Raw genomic sequence first — 13362 nt, forward strand, 5'->3', positions numbered from 1 at the left:
GGAGGTCTGGGTCTTAGGGTTGGCACATGGGGAAAGGTTTTCTCTATTACCCGTCTGGGCTCTAGCCGAGTGGAGGGGTGGGTGGAGTGATACCTCAGGTTGTGCAGGAGGGGGGCAAAATTCACTCGTGCAGGCAGCGCTACAATATGTATTTGATGGTTTGGATTTTTTTTTCATAATGAGGACCTGGGGAGGGCTGGGGAGGGTTGATTGAGATAGTGGTTTCATGTTTGATGTTTCTTTCTTTAGCTTTGAAACTACTAAAAAGATTATAAAAATTTGAAAAACAATTCACTTATTAAAAACAGTAAGAAAATCTACAGAGCTGTATATTCATTATCAAACATCTGTTTTTTTAAACTCTATTAATAAGTATTATATATTTTAATTATTGTCTAAAACTTCTACACTTAGAAACATAAAATCAAAAATAAAATTATAATCCAAAATTAACAAACATAAACATATTTAAAAATATGGTTATTTTTTATCAATAAAAATAAACAATTATTACACTTTATGAAATAGACTTTTATATACTTTTAAATATTCTTTTTAATTTAAATTTTAATTTTAGAATTCACAATTAATTAATATGTTTTTAATTTTACTATAACAAATATATATTTTAACTAAAGCTTCCAACTTTTTTTTTTTTAATTTCCATCTGTTTTCCTCATATTTATTATTTTGGCATCTTCTTTCCATTTATCCATATTTATTTTGGTGTTTTGAGGAACAAATGTAGTTGTGAAATTGAATATTTCCACATTTAATTTACTGACAAGCATGCACTCATACTTTGTCACATTTTGTTTTTAGTAAATTAAGCATCAACATACAACACAACACCACACTCTCAGATAAGTATTAGCATTATACACAAATATATGGCAGCATATTTCTGTATTTAAAAAAATCACATCCTGTTTTTTAACTACCCACGCTTGGAACTGCTCAGCTGCTGGTCTGGAATTCATTAAGAACAGAATGAAGAGTTACTCACAAGAATCACAATTTTCTGTATTTTTCCCTTTTCAAAAACAATTGCAGACAGAAAACATAATGTTTTTTCTCTGTATTTCTCTGTAAAAATTATTAAAATTAATATTAATAACATTGTCATTGTTACAAAATAAACGTTGACATTTTACAAAATGATTTGCATAATATTTAGATAAATCAAAATTAAATTAACTTTAAAATATCCAATATTAAAAAAAATCGCCCCACCCATATCCCCTAAAAACCGAATATCTCCTGTTAAAAATTTTAAAATACATTATTTGTATACATTAATACAACTAAAAACACTAATGTCACAAATTTCATAATTACTAAATCATCTTAGTAAAAAAACAAATTAAACCAAATGAATAAACATATATAATAAAACACACTACTATAAATTAATAACATTATTATATCCAATAGTTTCGAAATCAATATTTTTACAAAGATTATATTAACAACACTTAAAGCAATATTTTTACCTTCAATATTCCTGTTGACAACATTTTTCATATTTCAATATTCTTGACACAGTATTTTTGAATCAAGATATTTTTTTTCCATTATTTTGTCCAAGCACCAATTAGGAAGAACACAATGTGGGAAACCTGAAGTACGGAGTGAAGAAGGATGATTCTGAAAGGAAAAGAGGACTCTTTCAAGAAAGAGAAACTTGAAAAAGAGAAGAAAGGAAGGTACTTGAGATAAAGATAAAGGAATGAATAGACGAAAGTTAAAGCTTAAGTAACAGTAACAGTATGATTGATGAAGTAGTTATAGATAGTAGATAGTTAGAAACCACATAACTAATAGTTACGTGTTTTTCCATTTTCTTCTCAGGGGCCCTGATGCAGAAGGCAGTGACCCCTGCGCAAAGAATCCAACAACTGTCATACCCAAGAAGAGGAAAATACCTGAACCTTGGAGACAACATATATATAAAGCATGGTTGCAATGGCTTTAGTGCTAAAGAGAAAAGCCAGCCAACCCAGAATTGGCTCAATCATCTTCTGTCTCAAATTCCTAAAGACTCCCAACGTCTCACAGCATGCTACAAGGTTGGGTCCTTAATAGGAAGCTAATAATACAGCCTGATAGCACCACAGAGTGGGTAGAAAGACTAATAGGGTCATATAAACTTTGGTGCATCAAGAACAACTTCATAAATCTGTGATGCTCTTGACCCCTAAATGGGGATGGTACTAGGTTTACAAAAGTAGAACTTCATCGGGCTCTGTCAGCATAAACCCCTGAGCTTGTGGCTCAGCTTCTGCAGTGCTGCCTGGTAAAAGAGGCGCTCCCCTAGCCATATTTATGGCAAGGTGACCATCATTCTTTTTTTTCCACCTGACCAGCCATTTGAGACATGTTGGTGCTGAATAGGGGAAATATATATTGGCCTACACGCACAGGGAGGAAATCCCAAACCCTGCTTAATGATATTAGAGCACTTTACAATAGAACCAGATTTTATTTCACATTTTTTTTCCTTCAGAGGCACAAATTGATGGAGAACCTTATTATGAGTTTGCGCGTCTTCCTGCAGCACCACCATCCAACCATCCGCAGGAGGGCTGCCAAAGCTGTGGTGTCCCTGCCCCAGGATTATGATTGTAATCCTTGGTGGGGGGTGGCGCTGTGGTGGTCTCACGGCGATGGGCTGTTTGGTTCATAGGACAGCCAAACATACTGCCTGCCTCCATAGCAGCACCTGCAGAATGTTCCTGCACAGTGTGCATGCATGCCACACTGTGCAGGAACTGTGGTGCAATTCCAGGGGGGCACAACATGTGCCCCCCTGCATGCACCTCCAGGTCCAGGAGCGGCACAGACTTAGTTGCCTCTCCACCACTCTTTCCATGGCCTGCCCACCACCATGAAAAGGGTGGTAGACAGGCAACTTAGAATATGCTTGGCGGTGCCACAGTGGCAACGCCAGCATATTCCTGCTCCTCACCCCTGTGCGACCCCCTTGAATCCTGGATTCTTGGTGGACGCCACGGTCCTATGGTGGTGCGGCCACCACACTCGTAATAATGTAGGTGGGCCCATAAATGGTCAGACTGCCACCATGAGCACGGTAGTCCTATGAAGTTGACAGCTGCATTTGTAATCACCCAATGTGATTTGCCAGAGTCACAGAATGTTCCAAAATCAGCCGCTTTGCCACAGTTTCCTAATACATCCACATGTCAATAAAAGGCTGTCACACAGGTGTCACACAGGTGTCACACAGATGTGCCAAACATGGAACTCACACTGCAAAGTCCAATGCATTAATTAGAGACACTGCTGTGGTGAAAAGTATAAAAAGTGACTCAAACCACTCAACAGTATTCTTTTGTTATTGACTTTTCCATGCATATTTTTCATGTGTTTAAAGTTGCCTACCTGTAGTGCAAACTAGCACTGTGTGGTGCTTTGTGCTAATTTCCATAAAGTAGCATCCAATGGCTTGTACATGGGTGTTCCCACACTACCACGCCTGGGGCCTCATTTATGAAGGCCTTGCGCCACCGATGCGTCACTTTTAACATGGGAAAAAGTGACGCATCGGTGGCGCAAGGCCTTCATAAATAAGGCCCCTGGTTTTTGACTCACAGGCCAAACAAATAATGCTTCCCCAAGGCAAGAATTAACTTGGAAAAATATTTTTTAGATCTTAAAACTTTTCAAAGTTTGAATCTGTGCTGCACACATGCCATATTAGGAACGCTTTAAGCCTTAAAGTATGTTTTGTCGTAGTCACTTTCACTGCAAAGGTACCATTATTGGATTTGCACTATGTTTTTGCAATTGTACAAGGCAACACAGTACTTTTGGTGGTGATGTTGCTCAACGGTTCGATAAATCTGGGAGAATTCTAGATATAGTATGTGTTTATGTTTCTTGGCCTCAAATATTACCTGGGAGTGAGACCAAAGCAACAACATTGGCAGCCTACAAAATAAAAAAACGAAAGTAATAAGGATGGAAGACTGAACATGAAGAACGTGATGCTGAGTAAGAGTAAGGAGGATGGAGTCCAGGGAGAAAGTAAAGGTACCCGATCACAAAACATTTTGAAAAGCACTATTTCTTTGGTATTTTGTGCTTGACACAACCCCTTTTTACAATCATATTATGAAAACAGGATTCTGGAGGAGGTAAAGTAGTGAGATGACCATTTGGGCATATTTGTTGTGTGACATTTTCTTGTCCTAGTGATGTGTTATGCTGTTTTTTGTGCTGTTGTGCATTGATGCGGCATTATTGCATGCCCTTTTGTTCTTTTGTAGAGCAGTTGTTGGTTAGTGTTCTGTTTTAACTGTTTTGCTGTAATGTGCCCCATTATGTTTTAATTGTAGTTGTTTTCTGTATGCTATGGTGCTATGTTCTGTGATTTACTTTAGATAAGTCGACAAATTCTGCTACGTTTATATTCAAAAGCAGAATCTGCCTTGAAAGTACCTGTGACAAGCAACCATTTACCACTGTCTATGGTGGTAAAATAGGGCTACTGCAGATCGTCAACTAATTAAGACATCAGGCAACCCAAAACTGTGGCAGAAACGGTGTGTTAACTTAGCCCACCCAGTGCTCACCCTAGGGAAAATTCACTAACAATTTGCTACAGGATTGCATAATAAACATGACGTGAAGTGGCACAAACTATTGATTTAGTATTTACTTTATTATTTACTTTGGATGTGTGCTACACAGTACAGCACACATCCAATGTGTGAAAAATATAAGGTTTGTCTAACCATAATATTCTCCACAGTAAGAGTCCCCTTCCAGCACATCCTTATTCTTAATTTGAAACTCAACCTTGCACTATTGTTTAAGGGTATATCTTTAGTGCATGACAGACTAACATACACCAACACAGGGAGAGAGGAAAACAGCTATTCTCAGTAGATATGGTGCTATTTTTCTCTCTCCCTTTCACACAACACAGTACAGCAACTTTGGTAGAGGTGTTGTAGATTCTTCTCCATCTTTGAGTTTTCATACGATGTTACATATTTTTAAATGCAACTTATTCTTGGAAATTGAGATATTTTTATTTTTTAGGTCATGATGGCACTGTGAAATAGAGAAGAATCTGTAGAGATTAGACCTTTTTACAAAAGCTTTGATCTTGATCGATACCTGCCTGGCACAAAAGGCACAGAGAGGCATTTAATGTTCTTTTTCTTAATTCTCGTGATGGACTCAAACCTAATAACATGAGTGTCAAGTACCTGACCCCGCAAATATCAGAAATGGGTCTGTGGTGAGGAGGAGAAGGACAATTGTACAAGAGATCTAGAGTTTGTAAGTGTTATAAGGAATATCATGATGTTGGGTTGAACTCACAGTACACAAGATAAAATGGCCAGTTGGTCAAATGCAAGTTGGTAAGATCCTGGGACCCAAAAGACTAGTCTTGAGAAAGATAGAAATAAGAACCTGTTAGATAGTTTCTTAAAGTCAGAAAGAAATATAGGGTCCAAGTTGTCCGTCACAAATGTGAAACTTAGAGATGTGGTGGTTTGGGCTGTACAGACTGTTAGCACAATTGAAAGTAGAGAGCAACACTCTATTCAAGATACTGTTAAGGAATCTAATCATAGTGCAGAAGGTCAATCAAGCTTAAGGTCTGGTTGGACAGCAGGCAGAACTAGAACTAACCATCAAGCATTGCGGACTATGTTGAACTTGTCTCATGAAGGAGCCACTTGTCAACCTGTTGCTGAGTTCAGAGGATATCTTTGAATAATTTGTATGGCACTGCATGTTCAAAGTATTGATATACAATAGAAGAGACCTTTTAGGAGTTGGGTAAAGTTGAATTACAATATTCCATCTATCTCTTCTAATGGAGAATTCTCCCAATTCCTTTAAATATGATGAGGGACAAGAGAGAAATGTCGGGTCTTGCTGATAATTTGTACTATTGGGTATACAAACATTCGGGAGGATAAAAGTGAAAGGATCGCTATTTCTAGGAGGAGGACAGAATCGCATTATATGCAGATGAGATGCTAGAAATGTTTTATGCCATTTCTGAGCCTTCTATAAATACGTAGGAAATAAGATAAACTGGTTGGCCTTTAGATCACCTTGGGAAAAGCCATATTAGTCCCATGAAGAGTGGGGAATTGTTAATTCTGTCTCAGTTACCACTACAAAAAGAGAAATAGCCATTTAATTGGGTAGGGCTAATAAGAAGTGTCTGAATGCTTCTTAAATACATGGCCTGCAATAGCGTATAATATTGACATCAGAGAAACTCAAAGAGGTGTACAAGCTGCACACCAAGGAATTCTTTACTTTAGGCGCCAGGATAGTTAATAAAAATCTAATATATCAAGAAACTTTCTGTCACAGGCCATATTGCATATGAGGCTGCAACTGTTGCTGATTAATTTTTGGTGGTGACATTTTCTTTGAGATATGAAGCATAAAGTTGCCTGTTGGTTGTTTGTTGGTTATTTAAATGCTTCAAGGGTTTGCATTCATTGGGTCAGATTGATACATTGGGGTGAGTTTATATAGGTTATCTGGTGTGGGGGGACCTCCGGGGGGGGGGGGGGGGAGGGTTGGCGCTGCCTGAGATGTGAGATCAGCTACCATATATAGGTCATGCTTGACCTATCTGCCTGTAAGGGGTGCGGGGGGGCTGGGGTTGGGGGTGTGGGGGGGTCTGAGGGCGGGGTTGGGCACGTAATCAGCACAATAAAAGTTAGCAAAATATGTGAGGGGAGGGAACAAGATGAGCATTTGGAGGCAAAACATGTGTAGAATGAGCGTAATTAGAGCAAGATTAAGCACTGATGTATTAGATGGTGGTAGGATGATGGGGGTTACTGGTAAGAATCAGGGGAGTATAACACAATGAGTTTACACATAGCTACAATTGACATCTGCGCGGGTTAAATTATCAAAATAAGAGGCAAAGAGGTGCAATTTTGTTTAAATCTTTACGTATAGATATCCTTTTTGTTCAAAAGACCCATATAGAAGGTATCAGAGGCCGCATTTTAGAACAGCTAGGCTATAAGCTTATGGTGAATACCACACAGGGCTCCCGTACAAGAGGTGTAGCTATTCTTACCTGTAGAAGTGACGTAAAGGTCATAAGAAAGTCAGCTGATCAATGGGGCCGGTGGGCGACGGTCGAATGCTCAGTGGGAGGCGAAAAGTTCACATTATGTTCTGCATACAGATCAGCGTGTGATGACCCTGATATGTTTGAATTTTTGGATTTTGATCTTGCAACGTGGCCCACTCCGGTGATTGTTTGTGGGGATTTTAATGTTAATGGGCTGGGCGTGCATTGGGGCATCCCAGGAAGTAGATATTCTGGTAGGAAAAGAAGGGTCTGTGCAGCTTTAACAAATTTAATTATAAATAATGGTCTAACGGACGCATGGGCATATATGAAACCTACAGACCCCGGCAACACTTTTTTCTCTGCACCACATAAGGCTATTTCCCGATTAGATTATTTTTTTCTCATCAGTTTATTTCTAATTCTAGGATCGAGAAGTATCCTCGGATACTCTCAGATCATAATACATTAGTTCTTACAGTTAGCCTCTCTGGGGGAACCAAGCAAATCTGGGGTTGGACTTTTGAAAGGAGGCTTTTACACAATCCAGATTATGTGTCTCATATGAAGGGGTGGATCACGTAATTCTGTGATTTTAATCGGGGGAGCACAATTGCAGGGATAGTTAGGGATGCTTTCAAAGCGGGGATCAGAGGGGAAACCACTAGCTATAGCTTGTACCATCAAAAGAAGGAGGCACAGCATACGGAGGTGGTTAGAGATAAGCTAATTAAGTTAGAAGAGGCGCTGGCCTCGGCTGTTAATATGGGCTGGCCAACCGAAGATATAATGCTTCAGGTGAGAGGGGAAACCACTAGCTATAGCTTGTACCGTCAAAAGAAGGAGGCACAGGATGAGGAGGTGATTAGAGACAATCTAATTAAGTTAGAAGAGGTGCTGCCTCGGCTGTTAATATGGGCAGGCTAACTGAAGATATAATGCTTCAGCTGGCCATAAATAAGGCTGAAGCTGGAGAATGTATAGCAGTCAAAGCTGCAGAAACTCATTTGGCAAAAAAAGAGCACTGCCACGAGTACATCGAGCGGGTGGGGCATACCCTGACTGTGAGATTAGGACAAAAAGCTGCTGCAGGAGAGATATCAGACATTTTTTATGCTAACAGGAGTGTAATAGCTGACTCCCCAGGGATCCGAGAGACATTCCGGCAATTCTATCAACAGCTCTATAGCAAAGAATCTTTAGAGACGCTGATGGCAATACAAGAGTACTTAGATAAGATACCCCTGCAGCAGGTCGATCTATCAGACACGGCAGCACTTGAGATGGTTTTAACACAAGAAGAAATAATGAGTGTTTAAAAGTTTGGTTGGGGTGCACGTAATAGGAAAGAGTCCAGAGAGAGTGGTATTTGTATGCAAAAATGTCTTATTTATTCAAATTTTCTTTTTTCAAAAAGTTCCACATTTGTCAACAAACATCAGCCAACGCGTTTCTCTCCCTCACAGGGAGCTCCCTCAGGGCTGAAATATAAACATATAAAAAAGATGCACATAAATAACTGTTTTTTGTAAGAAAACTTCATAGGACATATGCATTTTACACATTTCAAATAGTCTTTATACAAACAAGATACGGCGCATAGGGAAATTGTCAAAAAAACATTTCTTAAAAAACACCAAACACATGATCCACATACCAGATTAGATGGAAAATGTCGAAAAAGAAGAGACGTGAAAAGAAGGTGATGAAAAGTCAAAGGAAAAAAGAAGAGAAAGAGTGAAGAGAAGAAGAGAAAGAGAGCAAGAACCGGAGGTGCACAGGGTGCATAGACACATAATTACGTAAAGAAGTGTATTTCATAAGGGTAATAGTGTGTTGTCCATATTGGACTCCAAAATTAAATGTGAGTTTCCTAGATTTAAAAGAAGGGGGAAAGTTTGTATAGATTTAGGGCTTATTGGGTGGGTATAGAAGGTAAATAACACATCACTATTCACAAATCAAATATACTAGAACATACAAGTATAAATATTATTTCCTTCTCTTCTCAGTACCTATACATTCGCTAAGTAGAGTTGTATACCCCTCTTCTAGTGGCACAGATTAGTATGATAAACACATCAGAGAGGGTTTGTATCGTAAGTGGTGGGTCCCATAACGTAGTCTAGGTTAAAAAGGAGAAGTAGGGGTGATTTCAAATAAGAAAGGAGTATTTATAAATCCTGATATAGTACCTAAAGGCTTACCAAATAAATTTATAACGAGCCTTAAAAATTGGAAATGCTTGTAGTATATTGAAAGTATAACCAGACAAAATGTTCTGTGGCCGGAAGTGGGTAGATGTCAACCAGCCGAAGTTTTGGCTAGAATGTTATAATAGAAAAACATACAATGATTTATTATTTAAAAGGAACAGCATGAGACCCAGTTAATAAGTCACAAATGAGGATATGATCCAGTTGTTAAAGGACAACGTCATAGATGGAATATGCTATTCAAGTTTTGTTGTCCTATACAGAGTTAATCAAAAGAGCATAGATGCGTATTGATTTCCTTACTAAGATCCTAATAGATTTCACCTAGTGGATTGGAGAATCACAGAGATAAAATTGATAATATATCAGACTCATTTATCAGTCATTCATTCTGAATAGTAGGGACTCCAAGGTTTCCCCGCTAGAGTTTGGCTGCTCACTGGATTCACCCATAGACCCGATGGTCACACATCTATTAAATCAAGGTAGTGTAGCCGTATAGTTTGGGATCCAAGGTTCCACCCTAACCCGATCCCAGGAATTAGTCCACCCACCTTAGTGATTCAATTCTGCATGAGACCGTGCAGAGATGCATATTCAATCTCAGGCAACGGTTTGTCGATTCCTTTTGTTGAGGGTCACTTTTCTATGAATTACTGACAGCATAGAGGATTCAAAGAGGTCAGTCCCTTAAATAAACAAAAAGTACAACAGAACCTCAAAAAGACACCTAAAACGAGTTTTAAGATATCAGTACTGATCATAGTCACTGCAGGGTAATATCAAAGTAGTAGCTCAAAACAACTACTCACTTGGTTACAAGGGATCCAACAAGATGCCGCCTCGTAATTCTTCCTATGCGTGCGAAGATATAATGAGTGCTTTGCCAGATTTACCATCTACAAAAACTACAGGTGATGGACAGAATGCAGAACAATGTCATACATTCACCCCAGTACAGAGATCTGGGCCTAAATCCATTGTTTTTATGCCCTCCACACCACCCCAGTTCAGATATGGCCATATGCAAATCAGTCTGACCCTGTGCCTCATGGGAACAGTCCAGCCCGAACTGCCATGCCATGCCTTCCCTGGACCGGAAACAAGCTTCAGAGGACTGGTTTCTGGCATTCCAGCCGTCTTCAGCCCGGCTTGCTTGAATCCAGTAGTGTGGAGTGCATGGGCTCACGTCTGAGCATACCCATCCCACTCGGGGTGACAAATGCAAAAACTACAGGTGATGGACAGAATGCAGAACAATGTCATACATTCACCCCAGTACAGAGATCTGGGCCTAAATCCATCGTTTTTTTGCACTCCACACCACCCCAGTTCAGACATGGCCATATGCAAATCAGTCTGACCCTGTGCCTCATGGTAACAGTCCAGCTCGAAGAACGGTGATGGATTAAACCCAGATCTTTTGACTGGGTGTGAGTGTTTGATTGGTTCAGATGCTCCGTCTATTACCACCCACTATTGTACCGCTTTTGGGCGCCATAAGTGTGGCAGGGTATGCTCAGACGTGAGTCCCTTGCTCGCTTTGCCACTGGATTCAAGCAAGCCGGGCTGAAGACGGCAGTAATGCCAAAAACCGGTCCTTGGAAGCTTGTTTCCGGTCCAGGGAAGGCATGGCTTGGCAGTTCGGGCTGGACTGTTCCCATGAGGCACAGGGTCAGACTGATTTGCATATATTGGTTCAGATGCTCTGTCCATTACCACCCCCTTTTGTACAGATTTACCATCTAGGCTGCTGGCCCTGATCAGATCCCTTTAGAGTTCTATAAAACTTTTGTGGATACAATAGGACCTGATTTGACTGAGGTTATTCGGCAAGCTCAAGGCAGGGGACCAGCACGGAGTCATGTTCGGGGGCGGATATAGCGGTCTTTTTAAAAAAGGACAAACCATCGAGGGAGCCAGGCTTCTATCGGCCCATAACGCTTTTTAACAGCGATTTAATTTTTTTTTGAAAGGCTATGGCAACAAGGCTAAATATTATTATGAGGAAAACAATCCACCCCTTCCACCCACCATTAGAAGAATACAGTCTCTAGCTCACTCCAAAACTTTACTAATGGGAAAATTCCTTTCCTAAAAGTTCACGCTACAATCGCCCCCTCAACCTGACTTTACCTATCGTCACTGCACTATTCCTTGGCTGCCTCCCTTTATGTTACCCATCCTGCACTTCTGAACAATCTTTCATGGCAATGAGTCTGTTTTTCTAGTTTATTGCATCGTTTTTGCTCCTACCTCTTATAGTAGTCTGATATTATGATTGTTTGTTTTGCCACCTACTGTATCTATTTGTTTCCCTATCCCTTGGCTCTCCTCCCCCCTTTGTTCTGTATCCCACCTGATACTACAGTAAAGCGCTCCGATACCCTCACAGGTCTGGCTCACGGTCTATAAAACACTAAATAAATAAATAAAGTAATATAACCGGCCGGGGAACAACGCAGCATGTGCGCTGAATGATAACACTTTTCGATGCAACAGAGATCTCAGGAGACCCTATGTCCGCTTTGCGGATAGGGTCTCCTGGGATTTCCTGTGGGAAAAAATAAAATGGTTCGCCTTGGGGGAGGGTTTTATTAAAGCCATTCAGGTATTATATATGGCACCCACAGCTCTTTTAAGGTTAAAGGGTGGCTATACATCTCCTTTTATTATTCAGCGGGGGACACGGCAGGGGTGCCCATGTTCACCCCTGCTATTTTCTATATACATTGACCCTCTAATATGTTTATTCAAGGTTAACAATGGAATTCTCCCTATTGTCTGTCAGGGCTTGGAATCCAAAGTTTTGGCCTACGCGGGCGATGTTGCTATTGTTACAGCAACTCCTTCTTCTGCACTGAGGGTGGTGGAGTCAGTAGCACGTGCTTTTGGCGGATTTTCAGGGTACGCACTAAATAGAGCTAAAACCGAAGTCATAAAGAGCAAGTCACAGAATCAGCAGTGTATTTGGGAATAACGATTATGCCAAATTGGGGAAATCTAGTAATGAGGAACATCGAACCAGTAATTAGGAAGGCAAGATCTGATTTTGGTAGAATCAATATCTTACATCTAACATTAGTGGGCTGCTGTAATGTGGTGCAGATGATGTTTTTACCAAAAATTCTTTATTTGTTCAGGGCAATTCTGATGAAATTTGAGAAACATTGGTTTGTAACATTGAGGGGTTTAGTAAACCTTTTTTTTTTGGCGCATGGAAAAACTAGGAGGGCCCTCAGGTGTATGTAATTACCACGGGAGCGAGGGGGGTTTACTGTTCCTGATTTCAGAATGTATTATTGGGCTGCAGCTCTCCAATATATGAGCATATTATTTGGTACACCTTCTGGGGACGTTGAAGGGGAAATAGGGCTTCCCGATGTATATAAGCTGTTGCTTGGGGATCATGCTGAGAATTGTTTTATGAAACTTACGGAGCCCAGTTATTATAAAAGAACAACATTTAAGACTCTTACGGCGGCCTTTAAAATCTTGGCTGCACTGAAAAAAAAAGACTAGTCTAGGGAGTCTTAACCAATATAGCCAGCTTTATAAATACCCCACGCTTCCTGAAATATTTTCAGATGAGATTATGGCAGTTTGGTAAGAGAAGGGAGTCCGGAAGGGCGGGGATCTAATGCAGGACAAAGACTCCCGCCAGTTTGGGGACATTCAGTCGGAGTTCGGATTGGATAGTGGCAATTTTTTCAAATTTTTGCAGTTGCGCAGCTTTTTCTGTAAGAAGGTGGGGGGGGCTAACGGGTTTAGCGGAATTAAAGCTATAGTTATTATCAGGGGCAGCACGAAGGGTGTTATCAGGCTATTGTATCCTGAATTGGTTGCATTAAAGCAAGATGATCTGGCTAAGCATGTGGGGAAATGGATGGAACGGGTGGGTGTCGTACCAGAGAGGTTTTCTGTGTATCTAGAATTAGGTCAGACGGTTCTGTGCTCGGCCGGGCTCCAAGCGCAGCACTTTAAGACTGTCTTTGCACTTTACCATACCCCTGCGAGAATAGCACAGTGGGGCGGGTCAGCAGGGACTACTTGCCC

Source organism: Lissotriton vulgaris, chromosome 10 (assembly GCF_964263255.1).
Source record: "Lissotriton vulgaris chromosome 10, aLisVul1.2, whole genome shotgun sequence".
Taxonomy (NCBI): domain Eukaryota; kingdom Metazoa; phylum Chordata; class Amphibia; order Caudata; family Salamandridae; genus Lissotriton; species Lissotriton vulgaris.